The sequence below is a fragment of the Chiloscyllium punctatum genome, chromosome 45 (assembly GCF_047496795.1).
Source record: "Chiloscyllium punctatum isolate Juve2018m chromosome 45, sChiPun1.3, whole genome shotgun sequence".
NCBI lineage: Eukaryota > Metazoa > Chordata > Chondrichthyes > Orectolobiformes > Hemiscylliidae > Chiloscyllium > Chiloscyllium punctatum.
Window position 1 is genome coordinate 34,618,079 of NC_092783.1, and position 12,997 is coordinate 34,631,075.

At 42.2% G+C, this 12,997-nt stretch overlaps 1 long non-coding RNA gene across 1 annotated transcript; it reads right to left on the reverse strand.

The window, feature by feature from the left end:
* Positions 1–3,124: 3,124 nt before the first annotated feature.
* Positions 3,125–11,785, reverse strand: LOC140467273 (uncharacterized). Its single transcript, XR_011955381.1, has 2 exons — positions 5,635–11,785; positions 3,125–3,509 (listed from the first exon to the last, which is right to left on the reverse strand). It is a non-coding gene; the product is annotated as an uncharacterized lncRNA (long non-coding RNA).
* Positions 11,786–12,997: the final 1,212 nt, after the last annotated feature.

Sequence of the window (12,997 nt, forward strand, 5' to 3'; positions counted from 1 at the left end):
TGGACAAAGTTCAAAGCAGGCTTACTAGAATGATACAAGAAATGAGGGATTTTAGATTCAAGGAAAGATTATAGAAATTAGGCATATTCTTCTTGGAACAGATAAGATTAAGAGGTGATGTTGCTGAGTTGTTCAAAATTATGAACAATTTTTGACAGGGTAAAGAAGGATATTCTGTTTCCACTAGTTGATATGTCAGCAATTTCAAGATTGTTAGCAAAACAGCTAGGAGCGAGATGAGGAGAAGCTTGTATATTCAGAGAGTTGTTTAGGATTTGGAATGTGCTGCCTGCGAGAGTGGTAGAGGTGGATTCCACTGGAAGTTTCAAACGATAGCTGGACATATATTTGAAAGTGGTGGAGCTAGAAGGGTATGGAGATACAGCTAGAGGGTGGACTAGCTGGGAGCTCTTTCAGGAGCTAGTGCAGACATGATGGGTCGAATGTTCTTCTTCTGTACCGTAAACCTCTACAATTCTATGACACTCAAGTATCATTAAACACCCGTATTTCCCATCCTCTCATCATTTAAGAAGTATTCTGATGTTTTTGTTACCAATGTAAATAACTTCACTCTCATTCACATTTACTCCACCTGTCATGTTCTGATCTATTCACTTAGCCTGTCCAAGATCTTTTGAGGTCTCTTTGCATCCTCCTCACAATTAACATTCATACCCTGTTTGATGCCATCAGCAAATTTGGAAATATTACAATTGGCTCCTACATCAACATCATTTATATAGATTATGAACAGTTCAGACCTAGTACTGACCCCAATGGTAATTGCTTGTTATATGAAGATGTGTTTATTCCTACTTTCAGTCTACTAACCAATTCACAATCTAATCAAGACTAGCAGATTTCCCAGCCCAAACCCATGCACTCATTTACTAACCTCGTGTAGGACCTCAACAAAAGTTTTCTGAAAATTCAAATACGCCACATCTACAGGTTCTCCTCTTTCTACATTACAAGTAACATCCTTAAACAAACTCTAAAAAGTTTGCCAAAGATAATATTTATTCCATGAATCCAGGTTGACTCTGCCCAACATTACCACTATTTTCTACATATCAAGTCATTATGTTGTTTTTAATTGATTCTAAATTCTCCCTCTTCTTCATTTCTTAAACACACGGGGATTACATTTGCTGCTTTCCAGTTTCCAGAAACTTTTCCAGGAGCTATAGAATTTTCAGAGATAATCTCTCGCCATCTTGTTCAACACTCGGGGATGTAGCTCACCTGGTCCAGGGAATCTACCAACCTTAATCCAGTTGACTTTTAAAGTACTACTTTTTTATCGAAATAAATTTCTTTTCATTCTTCAGTTTCACAAATCCCTTGGCCATCTTGTATTTCTGGGAGATTTTCGATACCTTCTTCCATGAACATGTGCAAAATAACTGGTTTCTCCACTTGCTGTTCACTATAAATTTTTCAGTCCATTTGTCCAAGCCAAACTTTTCACACACCTAAAGAAGCTTTTATGTTTCTTGCTAGCTTGCATTCATTCTATTTTTACTTTCCTTTATGAGTTTCTTAGTCCTGTTCAGATTTACCACTTTCTTTGATCTGAAGCAATTTTTAACATTTTTCATTGGTCATGGTTGATTGAGGATTCACTTTGAGTGTTTGTGCCTTAGAGGAAAGTATCATCTGTTGTGGACAATGTAATATTTCATTGTCAACTATTAACTCTACCATTGTATTTTCTCAAACTGTCTCAGCCCATTGCCCCTTATTTTTTTCAGTTTCCTTTGTTCAGATGTAAGATCTCAGTTTTAGAATGAACTATTTTGTTTTCCAATTTAATGTATAGTTCTATTATATTATGATCACTATTTAACAAGGTGTAATGAGCCCTTTCTCATTACACAACATTAAATCCAAAATAACCTGATCCCTATTTGGTTCCTCAATGTGCTGCTCCATCTCTCACACACACAAGAAATTACATTACAGAATGAATGCTAATTTGATTTATCAAGTATATACGTAAATTGAAGTTGGCCATTACTAATCTATTAGCCACATTATCTGCAACTCTAGTTTCCGGACTGATAGTGTACCTTCACAATCTTCCTGCAGTACGCACCCAGAACTAGTCACAGTACTAGTTTTTTTTTAAATGTGGCTTAACACATGTGGCTTAGCAGAGGGATTGAATTCAAGAGTCGTGAAGTGATGTTGCAGATGTACAGGAACTTCGTTAGGCCACATTTGGAGTACTGTGTGCAGTTCTGGTCGCCTCACTTTAGGAAAGATGTGGAAGCTTTGGAGAGGATGCAGAGAAGATTTACCAGGATGTTGCCTGGAATGGAGAATAGGTCGTACGAGGATAAGTTGAGAGTGTTAGGCCTTTTCTCATTGGAACGGCGATGGATGAGGGGTGACTTGATAGAGGTTTATAAGATGATCAGGGGAATAGATAGAGTAGACAGTCAGAAACTTTTTCCCCGGGTACAACAGAGTGTTACAAGGGGACATAAATTTAAGGTGAAGGGTGGAAGGTATAGGGGGGATGTCAGGAGGGATGGGGGCATGGAATACGCTGCCTGTGGGAGTGGCAGAGTCAGAATCATTGGTGACCTTTAAGCAGCAATTGGATAGGTACATGAATGGGTGCTTAAGCTAGGATAAATGTTCGGCACAACATCATGGGCCGAAGGGCCTGTTCTGTGCTGTATTGTTCTATGTTCTATGTTCTATAAGCTTCTGGTTCCTCTTCTGTTGAAGACTTATTACACAAGCAAATGCAGAAGTGAACTTGTACAAAGTCCCCACAAACAGAACCCTCGTTCAGCGGCACTGGTATTTGCATGCTTGACAGTTTATATAAACAGTGTAAATTGGTGACAAGTCCATGTTACTTATGGGATAATTGCTAACTATGGACCCCAGTGAGGAATCCTGCAATGACAAGTGCAGTCCATTGTGTCTAAATAAGTAAAATAAAAACAGTGCTGCAGAAACTCAGCAGATCTGTCAGCATCTGTGAGGAGAAAAACACAGCAAATGTTCAATTCCAGAATAATTCTTCTTCAAAACTTCCATAGATGCTGCCAGGTGTGAGAAACAAAGCCCACTCACTTCAATAATTTCAGTCCGAGACAAGATCTGAATCAGTAGTGTCATTTATTTTACACTTGCAAGTGGGTGTGATGTCCAGTGTCTATAAGGCAGAGGACATACACACCAAATTCAATTCATACACAACATTTATATAATTTGATTTCTATTGTTTTACACTGCTCCCTCCCCTGTTTACATCCTCCACTTCCCTAAGACCGGCCCCCATTACCCCTGTTTATCTCTTGCCTTATCCGGCCTTGCCTGTGACAAAATGCTTATTTCTGGCCTCACAAGGCTGTTTGACCTCATCCTGCTGTAGGTTATTGTTAGGCATATTCTTTCTTCATCATTATCTGCCCCCTTCATCTGTGCCTTTCCCGAGGCCGTTTTGATCCCTACGACCCTTTTAATTGGGGTTTGTTCCTCTGTCTCTGTAAAAGTGGGAAACAGATGTTTATACCTACTGTTTGTACAGGCGTATCTAGCTTAACTTCATCCCCTCACAACATCTTATCTACTTGCCCATAATGTCTACCTTCTGACATACAGTTTTAGCTAATACAAAAACAATTATATATTTCCTCCACATCGTTTCCATTCTTGTTGACTCAGCTCGTGGCTAAAACAATTACACACTGGCGTGAGTTCATTTTACTTTGTAAAATGGAATTGCAGAATTGCAGAAGTAACATTAATTTACCAATATCCCACAATTTCCCCCTTTTCTTTAATTACCATTTGTTATCTTCTGCATTTTTCTTTTAGGGACACCTGTTTCATCAAGGCTGTTTCAATCAGTCTTTGGGTGAGCCCTTGTATACAGGGTATAATACAACAGCCAAAGGCCACCAATACCCTGACTACTACTATCAGGGAAGTAGGGATAGAAACCACCATCCCCTTTTACCTTCCAAACCAGGACTCAAGCCATCCTGTGAGAGATGTGTCTACTCCTGCTAAGGTAGTCAATCCCCTTAAGGCCCGAGTAATTGAACCATCAGGTGCAGTGTTATTAGGAATGAAGGTACAACAGCTTCCTCCTAACATCACACACACACACCCTTTTTCTGCTAAAATCATATCAAGGGCCATTCTGTTTTCCCATGCCATCCTACTTGTCGCATCAAGCTGGTCTGATATTCCTTTAACCGCATCTCTTGTATAATTTATGAATCGCTGTTGATTATAGAAAATGTAATTTATTCAATCTACATTTTTATTAATTGTTACCCACCAAAAGAGAGCTGACTCAAAGCCTGCTACAATCTGGTTACGAGCCTTGTATTCATCAGGTACCCCCGGCTAGGGACTCCTATTGAATCGAGATAAATCCTGTCATCGAAAGAAGTGTCTAACAGTAATCTCTTACCCCTTCCCTTTTTCGTTCCTATCTTTTCCTTCTCAAATGCCAGGGTAAATGGAATTGCCAATTGTATAATCCCTCTCCAATCCGGAGGGAGGGTGGGTCTCTATATTTTGCCTCCACAGTACCACCACAGATCCGCTCGGGGAACCTTTAGTGCTGAGTAGTTCCCTCCCTTCTCCATTTTGGTTACATTCTTAATCTCTGTACATAATTTCAGCTCCCCCAAATCTTTCGACCGACTTGTACCTCGTCTATGCACACACGATGTGTGATTTCCAACTGCGATGGAAAATATGGGGGGGACCTTTTGCATCTTTCTTCTCCAAGGGAGGGAACATCAGAGATAGGAATGTGCAGTTCCTATCATTCCACGCAGTCTCATCCTGGCACAGGGCTATCATACATTTCATGCCCTTCCTGCCTCGCTTCCACCCGAGCGGAAAGGGAACCACCTGGGCCACTGGCCGACCGGAGGCACATGCATAGCAATTGCTTTTGTTCAGACTTTTTACAGTATACTTTACCCATTCAACCCAGGCATTTGCATCCCCGTACCCAGTTTCTATTTCAATGGTCTGTTTCAAGTCCTTTACCTCTATAAATTTTACTACTTTAGGATCAGCGGGAGGGGTGAAAGATTGTATCTTATTACCCAGTAGTTCTACCCGTTTTCCCTGTCCTATGCTAATTTGAAAAAATTTGCCCAAGAAATCCTTCCCATTTGCTTTCATTTCTATCCCAAACGTTTCATTTCATTGTATCTCATAGGTGCCCCCCCCCGCGCCCCACCCGGACTGTTTTGTGCCATGTGGTTTTCCTTATCGTTAGGTATATTGACTTACACTTTTTATCGGGACAATCGCGAGCTGGTCGGAAGGGGGTCCGGTGTACTGTGACGAGACCATTATACTAAGTACCATCCCCAAGGCCATCCCCATAGGACTTAAGATGTATCTCAAAGCTGCGGTACTGTCCCTGATTATCTACATCCCCACAATTTACTAAGCTGCATACATCAGCGTCTATTACTTGTGGATTATCAGATTCAGGAACCGTTAATAATACATATGAAAATGATATTTGACGAAATCCCAATACTAAAAGGGCTAGCATCATATCTCTAGCAGCATTCCCAGTATTCTAAACATCATGCTGAATATACAATCTTACAGAAATAATCCCGCACTCACATCGCCACTGTATAATTAGTTACTTAAAGTCTCTTTAGTCTGAGTTTCAGCGGATCTTGCGTTGATTCGGCTGTCCAGACTTCTTCCTCCACGGGAGGGTCCACTGGCCCTTTGACCCGAGTGTAGTGAGTCCAGCCTTTCTCCGCTGTCCTTGTTGTCGTTTCGGTAGTCAAAAGAGCCTGGTACGGCCCTTCCCAGTCCGGCTGCAATTTAGTCTCTGTCCATGATTTTATTAAGATTCAATCGCCCGGCTGGATGGGATGAACGGTGAAATCAAGGGGTGGAGTCTGTGCCAATAAACCCTGTTTCCTGAGGAAAAACAAAGAGGAGGACAAGCCCAGTATATACTTCTTTAAAAACAAATCTTTAGTTTCGGGAATTGGCAATTCTCCGTTCGTTCCCAAGTAAGGTAATCCAAATAAGATGTCATAGGGGGATAGTCCCAAGTCTTTCCTTGGGGCTGTTCATACTCGCAAGAGAGCTATAGGTAAACATTTGATCCAAGGGAGTCTGGTTCCTATTATCAATTTAGAGAGCTGTCGTTTGAGTGTTTGGTTCATTCTCTCAACCCTTCCCGATGATGGCGGGTGCCATGGAGTATGGAACTCCCAGGAAATTCCCAACCCTTTCATTACCCTCTGTAACACTTTAGAGGTAAAGTGAGTTCCTTGGTCAGAATCTATACGATTCACTAGCCCATATCGGGGAATTATGTGCTCCAATATTGTTTTAGACACTCCACTCACAGTGGCAGTAGCTAGGGGGTATGCCTCAACCCAACCAGATAAATGATCTACTATGACTAGCATATATTTTAGTCTCCCTACCCTGGGGAGTTCAGTATAATCTACTTGTATACTCTGGAAAGGTCTCAATTCTGGGTCTCTTCCTCCCGGGGTCTGTTTTCTCAAGACTTTCTTATTTACCTTTCTGCATATGATACATCCCTCACATATTTGTTTAGCAATTGTATATATTCCTTTACATCCATATTCCCTAAGAACCAAATCACACATTGCTTGTACTCCCCAATGGCTGCCTTGGTGTAGGACAGCCATAATCTCTCGCATCATCATTTTGTTTAACATTCTCCTTCCATCAGGTAACATCCAATGCCCGTCTGCTGTTTTTACAGCCCCTAAATCTCTCAATTCTTTTTCTTCACTTTCAGTAAATATAGGAGCTTCCCGAGGACCTGGGACAGGAGGTGTTAGGGAATGAATCACCACTTCTTGTGGGTTCAGGGCGGCTTCTCTCGCCACTTCATCGGCTAATCTATTTCCCCTAACCTCTGGTTCATTTCCTTTCTGATAACCATTTACATGCACTACTGCTATTTCTCGGGGGAGTAATAGGGATTCCAAGACCCGTTTAATCAATTCTTCATGTACTAATTCCTTCCCCCACCTCTGGGTTAATACTCCCAAAGCCGCTCCCTTATCCACGGTAGCAAAGAGGTGGAAAGGTTTATCTAGGGAAGGTAAGGCTAACACGGGGGCATGGATCACATCTCTTTTGCCTCATCATCCCAACTTAGACATTTTGGTTCCCCCTCGAATAGTTTGAGATATAATTTCTGAGTCTTCTGTGCATAGGAATCAATCCACAATCTGCAATAACCCGTGAGACACAAACATTTGTGTAACTCCCGTTTAGTGTTGGGCAGCGGCATTCCCACTATTCCCTCTATCCGTTCCGGGCTTATCTTTCACTTTCCCTCACTAACTAAATGTCCCAAGTATTTCACTTCTCCCTCCACATATTGTAGTTTGTTTTTAGATACCCGCAGTCCCTGCTGACCCAGGAAATTCAATAATTTGTTAGTGGCTTCTACTACTCTTTCTCTTCTTTTTCCTGTTACTAAGAGGTCGTCTACATACTGCAACAGGGTAGTCCCCTTGGGGCTGCTAAATTTCTCCAATATTTGTTCTAACATCTGTCCAAATAAATCCGGGGATTCCATAAACCCCTGGGGAAGCACAGTCCACCGGTATTGCTGTTTCTGTCCTGTCTTAGGGTCTTCCCACTCAAAGGCAAACAAATTCCTATCTTCCTCTGCCAAGGGACAAGCCCAAAAGGCATCCTTTAAATCTATCACACTAAACCATTTGTGGTCATGAGGGATCTTACTTAATAACGTATGGGGGTTTGGCACCACTGGGTGCCTGATCTGTACTGTTCGATTTAATGTTCTCAAATCCTGCACCAATCGATACGTTCCATCGGACTTCCGCACTGGTAGAATTGGGGTATTATAAGGAGACATACATGGCTCCAACGGTCCATCTCTAATCAATCCTTCAATTACTGGCTGCAGTCCTTGTTTACCTTCTATGGAAATGGGATATTGTCACTCACAGACAAAGTCCCCTTTCCTTTTTTTTAATTTACTTCAAGGGGAGGGATCTGTAGTTTTCCACAATTCCCTTCCCTAGCCCATACAATAGGGTCTATCTCTCTCTCCACATCCTCTGCCAACATTGCCATTTGTATAACTAATTCTTTTTCCTGAATGCCAATCCCCAGTCCGAAGAGGATAATTAAATCTCTCCCTAATAAGTTACTTCCTATATCAGGGATATACAACAGTTCCCCTGTGACCCTATCCTTAGGACCTTCTATCATCATAGGTTCAAATACTGGAACAGTAAAGCTTTCCCCTTTTACCCCCGAAACAGTAATTGACCGTGTTGACATTCCTACTTTCTTTGGTTTAAAATTCAGCGATGACCGTGCTGCCCCCGTATCTACTAGGAAGACTACCTCTTCCCTACAGGGTCCCACCTTCAGGTTTATCAAGGGTTCCTGGTGGGTCCCCGGGGGCAGGAACCCCTGACACCCCTATTCTTCATCAAAATTCATAAGCGGAATTGCTCTCTCTTCCGTTTTCAGAGCAGGACACTCCTGCTTAAAGTGCCCTATCTTTCCGCAATAATAGCATCATGCCTGTGGAGACCTCCAGCTCTGCCCCTGTCGCTCGAACCCTCTATCAAATGCTCCCTCTTGTCCTCTCTGTTCAACATGCTGCCACCCGCTGCTCCGATTGCTCACTATTGGTTCCATTCTTTTCTTAACTACCTCATCAACCGTAGCTACCATTATTTTCACCTTCTGTTTTTGTCTCTCATCCTCTCTCTTTACAAACACTTTCTGTGCCTCTCTTGACAATTCATCTAATGGCTTTTCACCCCACCCTTCTATCTTCTGTATTTTTCTCTGTATGTCTGGCCATGCCTTTGTCACAAAAATATACTTTCAAAATACCCTGTGCCACTGGGTTCTCAGGGTTCATTCCAGAATATTTCCACATTGAGTCTCTTGCTCTCTGCAAAAAAAGCTGAAGGAGTCTCATCTTTCTCCTGTCTAACTTCAAAGACTTTAGTCAAATTCTGTGACTTCGGAACTGCCTCTCTTATTCCTTTTAGAACCAGATCTTTCAATTCCCTCATTCCTTCTTAATACTCTGGGTTTTGATCTTCCCACTGGGGGTCTCTGAGGGGAAACTTTGTCTCTCCCTGTCCAGCATCCCCATCTCCAATGGGGTGTTCCCTGTCCCATATTTTAATGGCTGCTCCCCGTATAAGTCCCCTTTCTTCCCCAGTAAATAGTATATTCAAAATAGACATTAACTCAGCCCAGCTGTACAGACTGGGCCCCAAAAATTGATCGATTTGTTCAGACAACCCTACCAGATCCTCAACCAGGACCTTCATTTCTTTTTTAAATGTTCTGACCTCCCCACTGCTGAGGGGGACACTTACAAACCCAATCCCTATTTGTCCCCTATTGGTACCTCCTGAAGGGGATAAGTCATTACGTTCTTCCCTTTTTCTTTTTTTAAAGAAATATTGCAATATTTCTAGCTCCCCATAACTTCAAACACCAATTCATCAATTCATGTTTGACTAACTTTAAAGCCTGTTTCAAACTTGTAAATATATTTATATATTTATATTCATTTATTCAGTATTTAATATTTAAAATGTAAAATGCATATAGCTCCCAATTTTGAAATCCACTGTAATCACCCAGTGTTAGTCCCTTAATTTAAATCCACAATTAGTTTTCTTAAGTATTCCTGACCAATCATTGCTCAATTACAATACTATAGGTCGTGAAATAATCAGAGCTGCCTTAAAAGAATTTGTCTACTCAAGTTAAAGAAAAAACTTCTAATGCATGAACAATGGCCGAATCCAAGGTTACAGATATTAACCATTGAATTTTGTTTTTACTACAATCTAATGTTGAACTGAAACTTCAACTGTCCTCCATAAATCACTTTTATGTAAAGATAAAAGAGATTAGTTAGAAACTGATAGTAAGGCAGTCATGACCTGTAAGAAGAACAGGAGTTATCATTCTTTTTTTTTCATAATCTCTATAGAATCCTTAACCTTAAAAGAAATCATGTTAAGTTTCCATAATAAAAATCAGATTCAAAACAGTCCCGGAACTCAAGCTCCAGGAAATAAAACGCAAACATTCAATCACCAACAAACGAATGTGCATTCAAACCAAATCACAAAGGGTTAAACTTTCTACCAGCTGTACAGCTCTTTTCATTCTCTCTCTCTCTCACACTCATTGACAAATAATTCAGATATTTACAAACCCAGTTGTTGTCCGACCTGTATTTTGGCCAGAAGACGGTAGGACGAAGAATGGATTCCTTAGTCCATCAACAATATTTAATCATCTTTTTCCCTTGTACAAGTATTATTTTGCCAATTCCACAACATCCTGCCAAAAGGACTTTCTGGAGGTATGTTGTAAGGGACCCCGCCTCCATTTCCATCGCCTTTTCCTTCTTTTGTTTTTCCGGAGGCTTTTTCCTTACCCACGGCACAACCCATATTGAGTTCCTTCGTTAGTCCCTTATTAACTACTAAAACTCAATCCCAGCCACCAAGGCAATACTTAAAAGTCAGGTTTCTTACCTTGGTCTGTGCACAGAGTTGCCTGGCCCCTTTGTGCCGTATTGTCTATCGAGCTCCTATCACTGTCTGATTCAGATGTCTCTCTTGTGGGATTCATACCAGTCGCCCAAGGGAGCGGACCAAACCGGGACACGAGACCGCTCCTCAATGGGGAACGGGACGCGTCTTCCCAGTGTCCAAGGCCAGCCACTCCCCCCTGGCAATGGAAGAACATCCCGGACAGCCCCCAATTGTGAGAAACAAAGCCCACTCACTTCAATAATTTCAGTCCGAGACAAGATCTGAATCAGTAGTGTCATTTATTTTACACTTGCAAGTGGGTGTGATGTCCAGTGTCTATAAGGCAGAGGACATACACACCAAATTCAATTCATACACAACATTTATATAATTTGATTTCTATTGTTTTACACTGCTCCCTCCCCTGTTTACATCCTCCACTTCCCTAAGACCGGCCCCCATTACCCCTGTTTATCTCTTGCCTTATCCGACCTTGCCTGTGACAAAATGCTTATTTCTGGCCTCACAAGGCTGTTTGACCTCATCCTGCTGTAGGTTATTGTTAGGCATATTCTTTCTTCATCATTATCTGCCCCCTTCATCTGTGCCTTTCCCGAGGCCGTTCTGATCCCTACGACCCTTTTAATTGGGGTTTGTTCCTCTGTCTCTGTAAAAGTGGGAAACAGATGTTTATACCTACTGTTTGTACAGGCGTATCTAGCTTAACTTCATCCCCTCACAACATCTTATCTACTTGCCCATAATGTCTACCTTCTGACATACAGTTTTAGCTAATACAAAAACAATTATATATTTCCTCCACATCGTTTCCATTCTTGTTGACTCAGCTCGTGGCTAAAACAATTACACACTGGCGTGAGTTCATTTTACTTTGTAAAATGGAATTGCAGAAGTAACATTAATTTACCTATATCCCACACAGGTATGCTGAATTTCTCTGGCACTTTTTTAAAAATTTCATATTTCTAGCATTCACAATACTTTGCTTTAAGTTCATTGCCTAAAATACCAGGACTCTCCCAATCTACCTATTCACTTCCAACCCTGCTCTCCTTTCGAGTCATAGAGTCACACAGCACAGAAACAGACCCTTCGGCCCAAATTGTCCATGCCAAATCCAAGTCTCGTAATCTGAATTTGCAATGAGAAATTCAGCTGTACAATTCAGGTTATGAAATGCAGGCAACGACCTCATAGTAAAGTTGGTGAAAGCTTTTAGATTGCCACAGACTATAAGCATAGACAGGCAGAAGGCTGGAAGAACACAGCAAGCCAGGCAGCAGCAAGAGGTGGAGAAGTTGACGTATTGGGTGTAACCCTTCTTCAGGACTGGGGTTAGGTGTGGGGGGAGCTGCAGATAAAGGAGGTGGCAGGGGCAGGGTGTTTGAAGTGGGGATAGTTGAAGATGCAATACCTGCCGGTACACCACCACTCTCACTTCCATTCAGGGCCCCAAACAGTCCTTCCAGGTGAGATAGAGGTTCACCTGCCTCTCTTCCAACCTAGTTTACTGTATCAGGTGCTCCGGATGTGGTCTTCTCTACCGAAACTTAGGGAAGAGTTCACTGAGCTTCGCAGCCGGGTCGGCAAGGGCTGACCGGACACCCCAGTCACCACCCATTTCAATTCCCCAAACCACTTCCTTTCCAACATGAGCATCCTTGACTTCCTCCATTGCCAAAAAGAACAACAGCACTTCATCTTCCACCTGGGCAGCCTACAGCCTGGAGGACACAACATTGAGTTCTCCAATTTCAAATATCCTCCCTCCCCATCCCCCGACTCCCTTCTCAGCCCCTCCCAGTCCCTTCCACTGCTCCCTGCCGCCAACAGGATTCATTCCTCCCATTGACCATCGTACCCTCTACCTGTCTTCACCTATCCCCACTTCACCACCCTGACCCCGCCATCCCCTTTATCTGCAGCTCCTCCCACACCCACCCCCAGTCCTGAAGAATGTTTACACCCGAAATGTGAACTTCTCAACCACCTGAAGCTGCATGGCTTGCTGTGTTCTTTCAGCCTCTTGCCTGTCTACTTTGGATTCCAGTTTTCTTTTGTCTCTGCTTGGCTTGCTGTGTTCGTTCAGCCTCCTGGTCCAGTGGGCAGCAGGAGCCACTATAAGAGATGCTTAGACCAACTACAGCCTGCCTGTTGAAACATAGACCTGATCTGCATTGTGCCTCAGGAACATCCAAATTTAGTCCAATAACCCTGTAGGCTGGGTTTGTGCATGTTGCCTTCCAATAGATCTAGCAGGTTTTGCAAGCTGTTTAGAAACCAATCCAGACCAGGGAGATTCTGAGCAACCTCACATGAGATTCACTAAATATTGACTGAAAAAAAACCTAAGTGCGAAATTAACTTGTATTGTAACTCATGCAAATAATTCCAAGAGCTGG